This window comes from Macaca nemestrina, unplaced genomic scaffold, assembly GCF_043159975.1.
Source record: "Macaca nemestrina isolate mMacNem1 unplaced genomic scaffold, mMacNem.hap1 Scaffold_51, whole genome shotgun sequence".
Classification (NCBI taxonomy): Eukaryota; Metazoa; Chordata; class Mammalia; order Primates; family Cercopithecidae; genus Macaca; species Macaca nemestrina.
The window spans coordinates 197,101-208,374 of NW_027257691.1; the positions used below are offsets into that span (position 1 = coordinate 197,101).

General features: G+C 39.4%; 1 long non-coding RNA gene across 2 annotated transcripts; it reads right to left on the reverse strand.

Annotated features, from left to right (window-relative positions):
• Window positions 1-2,960: 2,960 nt before the first annotated feature.
• Window positions 2,961-10,649, reverse strand: LOC139361459 (uncharacterized). 2 transcript variants are annotated; one of them, XR_011619019.1, is made up of 3 exons: window positions 10,519-10,649; window positions 5,374-5,500; window positions 2,961-3,092 (listed from the first exon to the last, which is right to left on the reverse strand). It is a non-coding gene; the product is annotated as an uncharacterized lncRNA (long non-coding RNA). The 2 variants fall into 2 exon arrangements; XR_011619018.1 differs by having other exon boundaries at window positions 10,501-10,649.
• Window positions 10,650-11,274: the final 625 nt, after the last annotated feature.

Consider the following 11,274-nt stretch of genomic DNA (forward strand, 5'->3'; position numbering starts at 1 on the left):
AATTCCTCTATTTAAGGGTTTTTTCTTCTTTGTTGTTAGATATATTTGCTTTTGTTTCGTTTTCGCCTTTTTCTTGGACATGAAGCAGAGATATATTTTCATTTTTCCCTATTTTTTCAAGGGAGAAGCCCAACTGATATTCAGGAAAAGACCTGACCAATTCTCATTTAAAGTTACGCAAAACAGTGGCTTGTGCCTGTAATCCCAGCACTTTGAGAGGTCAAGGCAGGCAGATCACCCAAGGTCAGGAGTTTGAGACCAGCCTGGCCAACATGGTGAAACCTCATCTCTACTAAAAACACAAAAATTAGCTGGGCATGATGGCACATACCTGTAACCCCAACTACTTCGGAGACTGAGGCAGGAGAATCACTTGAACCCGGGAGGCGGAGGTTGCAGCAAGCTGAGAGCATGCCATTGCACTCCACCCTGGGCATGACAGAGAGACTCTGTCTCAAAAAAAAAAAAAAAAAAAGATACCATGAAGGGACTTTAAGACTGGCCACTTCCCAAATCCCACAGGATAAGTATCCTGTAAAAATTTGCTTTTGTTGATAGGTACGTGAAAACTCCAGGATTCGACATATCTACTTTTCCTGTAATTTTTACTAAACAAAGGTGCCTTTAAAGGTTCTCTAACCTGCTGTAATTGAACTCTCATGGAGCTTGAGACTGTGGAACACAAACTCTTTTAAGACTTAAATCTAGCTGCCGTGGAATTCTTTTATGCTTTCACAGCCCCACTATCCAATACAGTAGCTACTAGTCACATGTGGCCATTTCAATCAGATTGAATTTAAACGAAGTAAAATTTAAAATGCCTTCTCAATCACATTAGCTATATACATGGCAGGTGCTCAAAAACAACCTGTGGCTCTGGCACTAGGCAGCACAGTTTTCTCCTCACTGCAAAAAGTTCAATTCCACAGCACACTGCTCTAGAGAAACCCAGGAAATCTTCCCTTTTGACCGATTTTTTAAAAAGACAGCTTTAGTGCAACATTATTGATATGATAAATTACACATATTTAAAGCATACAACTTGATAAATTTGGACATTTGTGTACACTCATTAAGTTTCCTTTTTCTTCTTCTTTGTCATCTCTCAGTTTCTTCCCCAGGTGATCATTTATTTGCTGCCTGCCACTAGAGATTAGTTTTATATAAACAAAATAACATAGTATGTGACCTAAGGGGAAGCGGCTTCTTTCACTCAGCATTAAGTATTTTGAGATTATATACACGCTGCTCTATGTAACAATAGTTCATTCCTTTTCATTGCTGATTAGAGTCTTTCCTTTGACTATATCACAATTTGTTTATCCATTCTCTTATTGATGAAGATTTAGTTTGTTTCCAGTTTGGGGCTCTTCTAACCCAAACTGTTATGAACATTAATATAAAAGCCTTTCTAAGACCTATGCTTTCTTTTCTCTTGTGCAAATACCTAAAACAGAAATAGCTGGATCATATAGTAGGTCTACGTTTAACTTTTTAAAAAACAACCAAACTGTCTGCCAATGTCATAGTATTTCACATCCCAACTATCAGCGTATGAGAATTTCAGACCAATTTTGAACTGAGCTCTTGACCCACGGGGAAATTTACTCTAACCAGTTCCTATAAATCTACAAAGCAATTCTACAGCTATCTAAAATTTTGACTCCCAAGTCTTTCTCTTTTCACAGTTACATAATTCTCGCCAAAAATCATTGTCATAAAAGGAGTACTAGGAAAACAGTGTGGCGATTCCTCAAGGATCTAGAACTAGAAATACCATTCGACCCAGCCATCCTATTACTGGGGATATACCCAAAGGATTGTAAGTCATGCTGCTATAAAGACACATGCACACGTATGTTTATGGCGGCACTATTCACAACAGCAAAGACTTGGGTCGACCCGAACGTCCATCAGTGACAGACTACATTAAGAAAATGTGGCACCTATACACCATGGAATACTATGCAGCCATAAAAAAGGATGAGTTCGTGTCCTTTGTAGGAACATGGATGCAGCTGGAAACCATCATTCTCAGCAAACTGTCGCAAGAAAGAAAACCAAATACTGCATGTTCTCACTCATAGGTGAGAACTGAACAATGAGATCACTTGGACACAGGAAGGGGAACATCACACACCGGGTCCTACTGTGGGGATGGGGGAGGGGGAGGGATAGCATTAGGAGATATATCAACATAAATGATGAGTTAATGGGTGCAGCACACCAACATGGCTCATGTATACATATGTAATAAACCTGCATGTTGTGCACACGTACCCTAGAACTTAAAGTATTAAAAAAAAAAAAAAAAAAAAAAAAAGGAGTACTAGGCTCTCACCAGAAGAAAACAAGAAGAGGGTTCCTGAAAGGAAGCAGCATTCATTGCCTCTCATCAGGGAACAGCCTGCACTTCCGGTCTGGTGCACCACATGGGGAATAGCCCACCTCAGCAGAAAATGGACACTGGATTTCAAGCCACAAGCTGTCTGAAACACGAAACCATCATCATGCCTTCAATTATCTGAATGGTATGATAATTGAATGGTACTGTCAATTATCTGAATGGTATTATCTGAATGGTATGAGAGCCAAACATAAAATTCTCTCTGAAATCATCTTTTTATAATCCTAGTCTGCCCTCCTTCACTAAAAAATGCTATGCTACTTAAGACGCAACATTATTTTACTTCATGCTGGAATGGAATACACCATTTATATTAGTTACTATTAGCTGGCAAGGATTGAGGAGACAAACTAAAATGGTAGGATTTTAGTAGCATTACGTATCAGCATTTTTACAGCTGATTGAAAATGAACCCCTGCTAAACGACTGCAGTTAGTCTGCAAATCCAGTTTACTTCAGTGAAAGCAAACAGTTGCCCTGTGAAGCGGGTTGGCAAAAAAGCAGTTCACTTTGGCACACCAAGGATTGTACCTGGCTGGTATAAAGTCCCAGCTGCATTAACTGAGGCATCAGGGTATCGACCATGATCTGAGTCTGCAACTTTCAATGCGTCACGGAGGTCAGCAAAACTGGAAGAAGGTGACCGAGCATAGTAGCCTTAGTAACTTCTTCCAAGCCTTTTAACCTACAGAAAGTTCAAGAAAAACACTCAGCCTAAGCAATGCCCAACCACCACATGAGAAGCAACTAATGTCATCTTTATCTGACAAATTCTCTTAAACTACATCTCCTTCAACTAGTTAAGCACTTTCAGCAATAGTAATTCAGCCCACAATTTCCCACCTTCTGCCACTGATGAAGAGGGAAAGAGCAGAAAGCTATTAATGGACAAGCTATTAATAGATACCATCTCACACCTATCAGAATGGCTATAATTAAGCAGAAAAAATAACAGATTCTGGAAAGGTCGTGGAGAAGATGGAATACTTACACAGTGCTAAAGATGTGAATTTGTTCAGTCAGTGTGGAAAACAGTGTAGGAATTTCTCAAAGATCTTACAAAAGAAGTACCATTTGACCTAGAAATCCCATTTTTGGCTGTATACCCAAAGGAAAATAAATCTTTCTACATGATTAATGCGTGATTCAGATACACATATATGTGTGTTAATCACAGCACTATTCACATTGGCAAAGACATGGAATCAACCGAAATGCCCATCGACAGTAGACTAGATAAACAAAAAGTGGTACACATACACCAATGCAGCCATAAAAAAAGAACAAGATCCTGTCCTTTGCAGCAACATGGATAAATCTGGAGGCCATTATCCTAAGCGAACAGTCATAGGAACAGAAAATCAAATACTGTACATTCTCACTTATTAGTGAGAGTTAAACACTGAGAACACATGGTCACAAAGAAGGCAGCAACAGACACTGGGGCCTACTTGAGGGTGGAGGATGGGAGGAAGGAGAGGATTAAAAAACCACCAATTGGGTACTATCCTTATTATCTGGGTGACAAAATAGTCTGTATGCCAAACCCTCATAACATGCAGTTTACCTATATTAACAAACCTGCACATGTACCCCTGAACCCAAAAGTTAAAAAATAAAAACCCCCCTCCAAAAAAGGAAGTGCCTTAAGTGCTTTAGAAATATTATCTTATTTGATCTAAACAATAACCCTGCAAGGTAGACTATTTTCCTCTTCACTTATGATGACCACAGAGATGTTAAGTAACTTGTCCAAGGCCACACAAGTTACCAATGGAGGAAGAGTGTTGGGGGTTGAGTTCAGACAATGCAGTTCCAGAGTCCGTGTTCCTAATCATTAAGCTATGCTGTGCTGTTTCTCAAAAACTGTAACAGGTCACACACACATGGCATTTACTCCATGCCAGGAATTGCTCTATGCACTGACACATACATAACAATGTAACCCCCAAGGTCACCCATGGGAGGCAGTACAGTGCTCAGGAAGGCTCCCCCATTGAAGTTGGGAAAGGAAGGGGTGGGAGGAGCAGACTCTCAATCCCACACTGATGAACACCAGTTTCTTAGACACTCACTTCATTGACTGTTTCTAAAACATTCAACTTCTTAATGGCACTATTTCTTGTTTTTTTTTTAATTCCTATTTCATCAGTTATGGAAGATTTAATGGTATTATCACAATGGTAAGTACCAGTTATAATTAACAAACCGGTTTGGGAGCAAGGCTGACTCCTGGTGAGCCTGCAGCTCTCCCCTGGTGAGAGCAGCAGTGCACAGATGTATCAAGCAGAGCCGACCAGCCCCGTGGGTTCAGTGGGCCATGGCACTGGCCTGGACATTTTATTGAGTGAATGGAGAGATCTAATCCATCTGGCAAGTCAGTTAAGAGAGCTTCTACCATTTTTGTTGACATGTAACACTGTAATAAAACTCACTTGTAATACTGTAAAGCTCTGTAAAAAAATTTTAAACTAGCCTATTTCTTTAAAGGAGATGTTAAGCAATTTGTGCTCCCTTGAACCTCTTCATTTTTGCTTTTAGGACAGTAGAGCTCAGTAACACAATCAGTTACTAAACACAATCAATTACTAAAATAAATATTATCAACAGTAACCAAAAAATTCAACTTAAGGCTATCATACCCGAACTCAAATATCCAGAAGCCAATTTAAGTAATCCATGCCTCCTTGGCAAGGGTGTATGGATAATACCTTTTCTTTTTGATAGTAAAACCTACCTATTTTCTCACCTTACCCAGTATCAGGTTTTATGCATCTACAGATAAAGCAATCAACATACTGCATAGAAATCTTGAGCTCTTAATTGAAAGGTACACCAGAGTTATATCTAAATCATTGGCTACAATGATCTAAAACACAGTTACATCTAAATCTTTTGTAACTATGATCTAAAACCACTTCAGTTACATCCTAGTATTAATCACAAGATGAAAACTCTTACATTACCTTTACTTTCAGAACTATAGCCAGTGTTGCTATCTTGTGCAGGCAACATGTCTTCATAACCCCACAATACTATGTGTTTTCCAAGTAAACAGGAGGGAGATCCAGACGCCCCTTCCAAAAGCAACAGCTTGGAGGAGAGAAGAAAAATCAAAGACACTTAGACCATTCAATTCAGCAAGAAGTGAACCTGCCACCCCAAAGGGCAGAAAACAAAATCTTAAAATTAGTATTTTATATATTCATCTCAAGTTATTGCAGTATTTTTAAACAAAAAATTACAAACCATGTTTCCAAAAATGTTACAATAAAACTATATCTGTGTGTAAAGTGTATAGATTTTATGTGTACATCTGTGTGTGTGAGAGAGGGGGTTATGAATTAGGAAGCATATGTACCAAAACATTAGAAATATTTGGGTAATGAGATTATGAATGATTTTGACTTTCTTCTTTACACCCTTAATATATCATCATCTCAAAATTTACAATCAGAATTCATTATAAGCTATTGTATTTTTATTTATGTATTCATCTCTTTATTTAAGGATACGTTGTCTTACTCTGTCAGCCAGGATAGAGAGTGCAGCTGCGCTCTCAGCTCACTGCAACCTCAGCCTCCCAGGCTCAAACAATCCTCCCACCTGAGCCTCCTGAGTAGCTGAGACCAAAGTTAAGTTTTCCTCGGTTTAAAGTAACTTGTTATACTTATGTTGTTTAGCCTCATGGTAACCAGAAAACAAAAATCAATAAACACCCTAAACATAAAAAGTAAGGAATTAAAACACACACTACCAGAAAAATACTACTTCACTACAAATAAAGACAGGAAGGCAGGCAAGGAGGAAAGAAAAGAAAGGAAGAAAAAGAGATCAGAAAGAAGGGAAACAGGGAAGGGAGAAATAAAAGAAAAAAGAGTAGCAAAACCACCATAAAACAAGTAAAAAATGGCAGTAGTCTGTTTTTACCTGTGATAATCCTGAATATGAATGAATTAAATTAAGACACAGTGGCTGAATGGATTAAAAGACCCAGTTTTATACTGCCTACGAGAAACTCAGTTCACCTTTAAAGACATACACAGACTGAAAGTGAAGGGATGATAAAAGATACCCCATACAAATGGAAACAAAAAAAGCAGGAGTAGCTATACTTAGATAAAATAAACTTTAAGTCAAAAAATAGAAAATAAAAATTATATAATGAGAAAGAAGTAAACAGCTGCCTAACAATTATAAGTGCATGTGCAACCAACACTCAAGCACCTAAATACAGATGCAAATATTAACAGGCCTTAAAGGACAGATGGACTGCAAGACAATAGAGTACCTCAACACTCCACTATCATCAGCACCCCACTACCGTCAATGGACAGATCATCCAGACAACAAAACGTCATCAGCTAAACTGTACTCTATACAGAATGGACCTAACAGACATTTTCACAGTTTTCCACTCCACAACTGCACAAAGCACATTCTACTGAGTAGCACGTGGAGTATTCCACAGGACAGATTATGTGTCAGGCCAAAAAACAAGTCCCAACACATTTTTAAAAACTGAATTCATATCAAGTATCTTTTCTGACCTGAGTGGAATCGTATTAGAAATCAGTAACAGGAAGAAACTTTAAAAACTGTACAAATACATGGAAATTGAAATACATGCTCATGAGCCAATAAATTTAAAAAAAGGAAATTAAGTATTTATTGAAACATAACAATAGAAACACAATAAATCCTGTGGGATGCAGCAAAGGCAATTCTAAGAGGAAAAGTGCATAGCTATAAATGCCCACATCAGAAAAATAGAAGGATCACAAATAGCCATCCTGACAGTACACCTCCAGTAATGAAAAAAACAAGAACAGTCAAATGCTAGAATTAGTGGAAAAAATGCCATAAAGATTAGAGAAAAAATTTTAAAAATAGAAACAAAAAATACAAAAAGTCAATGGAACAAAGAGCTGGAGTGTTTTAGAAAAAATAAATTCAAAATTGACAAGCTTTGACTAGACTAAAGATATAAAGAAGAAAACAAAATCGTAGATAAAAAAGGAGACATTGCAATTGATAACGCAAAAGTATGAAGGACTGTGAGATTTAGAAGTGAATAAATTTCTAGACACAACGAATTCCCAAGATAGAATGATAAAAAAATAAAAATAAAAAAATCTGAATAGACCAATAATGAGTAATGCAATTAAAGCGGTCATAAAAAGCCTCCCGGCAAAGAAAAACGCTAGAATCATGGTTTCTCTGCTAAATTACCAAACATTTTAAAAAGAGATAATACCAATTTGACTCAAAATATTCCCCCTAAAATAAAGAGGAAGGATGGCTTCGAAACTTGTTCTATTAGGACAGCGTGACCCTGGTACAAAAACCAGACCGGGACACAACACAAAAAGAAAACCACAGGCAAATATCCCTGATACACATAGGTGCAAGAAATTCTCAACAAAATAGTTGGAAATTGCATTTGACAACACAATAAACAGATAACCTGCCATGATCAAGTGGGTTTCATCCCAGGAATATGAGGACGATTCACTAAACACAAATAAATGTGCGACATCACATTCAGTAAATCAAGAACGAAAACCATATAATCATTTCAGTAGATGCTGAAAAAAATAAAAATCAACATTCCTTCATGATAAAAACAACATGAGTAACGGAACATATCTCAGCACCATATAAGCCATATATGAGAAACCCACAACTAACATAATCAATAGGGAAAAATTAAAAGCTCTTCCTCTAAGCTCTGGAACAAGCGTGGCTACTTTTACACCACTTTTATTCATCATAGTACTGGAAGTCCTAGCTAGAGCAATTAGGAGAATGCAATAAAAGGCATCCAAATTGGAAAAAAGGGGAGTCAAATTGTGTCTGTTTCCAGGTGATATGAACATATATAGAGAGGACCCTAAAGATTCCACAAAAAACCTACTAGAAATGAGAAATTTAGTCAAGTTCCAAGATACAATATCAATATATAAAAATGAGTAGCACGCCCATGCACCAGTAGTGAAATGTCTAAGAAAAAAATCAAGAAAGCTATTTTATTAGAAAAAAGATATCTAGGGATAAAGTTACCCAAAAAGGCAAGAAATCCCAAAATGAAAACTATAAAACATAGATGAAAGAGATTAAAGCAGACAACACAAGTAAATGGAAAGATATCCATGTCCATGCACTGGAATAATGTTAAAATATCTGTATCACCCAATGTGATCTACAGAATCAATGCAATCTGTGTTCAATTACAAAACACTTTCTTCATTGAAATAGGAAAAAACAATCTTAAAATTCACATGGAAATTCAAAATGCCTCAGATAGACAAAAGTATCTGAAATAAAAAGAAAAGCTGGAGGCATCACACTACCTGATTCAAAATATACTACAAATCTATAGTAAGCATGGTACTATCAATAAAAGGGGTTGGGGTGAGAAAGAAACAAATCACAGATACAGACAAGTGAAACGGAATAGAGAAATCGGAAATCAACTCACACATTTACAGTCAACTCACTTTTAACAAAGGCACCAAGAACACACATTGGGGAAGGATAATGGCTTCAATAAACTGTGCTAGGAAAGCCCAACACCCACATGAACAAAAATACATCTAGGCTGTTATCTTACCATATACAAAAATCTACTCAAAATGAAGATTTAAATGTAGGACCCGAAACTATGAAACTACCAAAGAAGAAAACATAGGATAAATACTTCATGAAATTGGTTAGGACGACGAATTTTCAAGTAAACATCAAAAGCACAAGCAACAAAAGCAGAAATGTAATTACATTAAATTAAAAGTTTCTGCAAAGCAGAGGAAGCAATCAGTGGAATGAAGGAACCAGAGAATGGAAGTATTTGCAAACTATTCCTCAGGCAAGGGGTTAATACACAAAACACATAACTCAAACTACTCAAAAGCAAAAATACAAATAATCTTATTTTTATAAATCTACCCAAAACTTTCGTTCCCCACCATTATTTCCCCACCTTCTTTTCCCGACCGCATTTGGCCCCCTCCCTCTCGCCACCCTTTTTCTTCCCCCAACCACCCGCAAACTTTTTCACCATCATTTTTTCCCTACCGTCGCAAAGCTTTCTCTAGTCTCCTGCTCACCGTGCTATTCCCCATCCATCTACCCAACACTTTCACCACTGTTTTTTCCCACCGTATTTTCTCCTTCTCCCTGGCCACCCTCTTTTTCCCCCTCCCGCTCTCATCACCCCCTTTTGCTTCTTCATCTAAGCAAACACTTTTTCCCCGTCTTTTCCCAAAAACTTCTCCCCACTCCTACTGCTCACTACCCTCTTTTCCTCCGTCTACCCAAAAACTTTTCCTCATGATCTTCCCTCGGCTCCTCCTTGCTATTCTCTTTCACTTCTCCAACCACCCAAAAACATTTCCCCAATCTTTTCTGAAAGTCTTCTTCCCATTCCTTCTCACCTCCCTCTTTTCCCCCTCCATCTACCCCCAAAATTTCCCCCAATGTCTTTTCACGAAGTCTTCCCCGCTTCTTACTCGTCCTCTTCTCTCCCCTATCCTGCTTGCCACCCTTTTTGCCCTCTACCAACCATAATTTTCCCATCTTTTCCCCAACCTTCTTTCTCCCTCCTCGCCACCCTTTTTTCTCCTCCTCCTCGTCACCCTCTTTCCCCCCTCCATCTACCCGAACACTTTTTACCCACCGTCTTGTCTTTTCTTTCTTCACCATCTTTCTTTTCTGCCACTGTTTCTTCACTAAACCTTCTCTTCCTCCAGTTGGCTACCCTCTTTTTCCTTCTCCCATTTGCTACCTTCTTTTGCTTCTTTATCAACCCAAAAACTTTTCTCCCCCCCATCTTTTCTCAGAATCTTCTCTCACTACTGCTCGCCCCCGTTTTCCACCCATCACCATCTTTTTCCTCTCCCATCTACCCATAAACATTTTACCCAGTCTTTCTGCAAAACCTTCCCTCCCTCCCGCTCCCCATCCTGTTTTTCCGCCTCCATCTACCCAAAAACTTTTTTCCCCACTCTCTTTTTGCAATGTCTTCTCCTCACTATTCCTTTTTCCCTTTCTCACTAACGGCCCTCTTTGCCTCACTCCATGTATCTATCCCAAACCTTTTTTCCTCTTCCTACCGCTCCAGCCTCTCCGTCACCGCCACCATCAACCGCAGCGAGGCGAGCAGCCCCGTAGGGTCGCGACTCAAGCCTCCAGCACGCGGCGTGCTGCTCCCTTCTCCTCGTCTTCTAAGTCGGGAACTGACCAGCTCCACAGGAAGACACGGAAACTAAAAAAGCCTGCCACGCTTTCAGCATCATTTATATACTGACGTCATGGAGGTGGAGCTTCTTTGACTGCATGTTCTGATTGGATGAGAAAAAACCTCCAGGCTTACTCGGATTGGACTTTATTATCGTGTTCTGATTGGATGAGAGCAAGTCTGAAGACAACCAATCACAGCATGAAAATAAAGCCCAATCATAGTAAGCGTAGAGGTTTTCTCTCATCCAATCAGAACATGTATTCCAGCATCCGCATGTGCGCGACCTCAGTATATAAAGCATGTTGACGTGGTCTGAGGTCATTTCAGACTCCTGTTTGTCAGCGTGCTGAGCTGTTACGTCCCAGCTTAGAGAACTGGAGAACTGGAAGGGGCCGTCACTTGCTGCCCGCGGGAGCCTGGAGCCCAGAGCCGGGAGCCCAGAGCCTGAGGCCCTGCTTCGCTGTTGTTGTTGGTGGTGACAGAGCGGTAGGAGGGCAGCTAGCAGCGGGAGTTTCTCTTGCCTAGCTGGAAGACGAGAAGCAGCACCACTGCATGCTGGAGGCTGGAACCTGTGCCACCGCGGGTCGCCTCGCTGCAGTGGGTGGTGACATCGGAGACTGCAACTCGG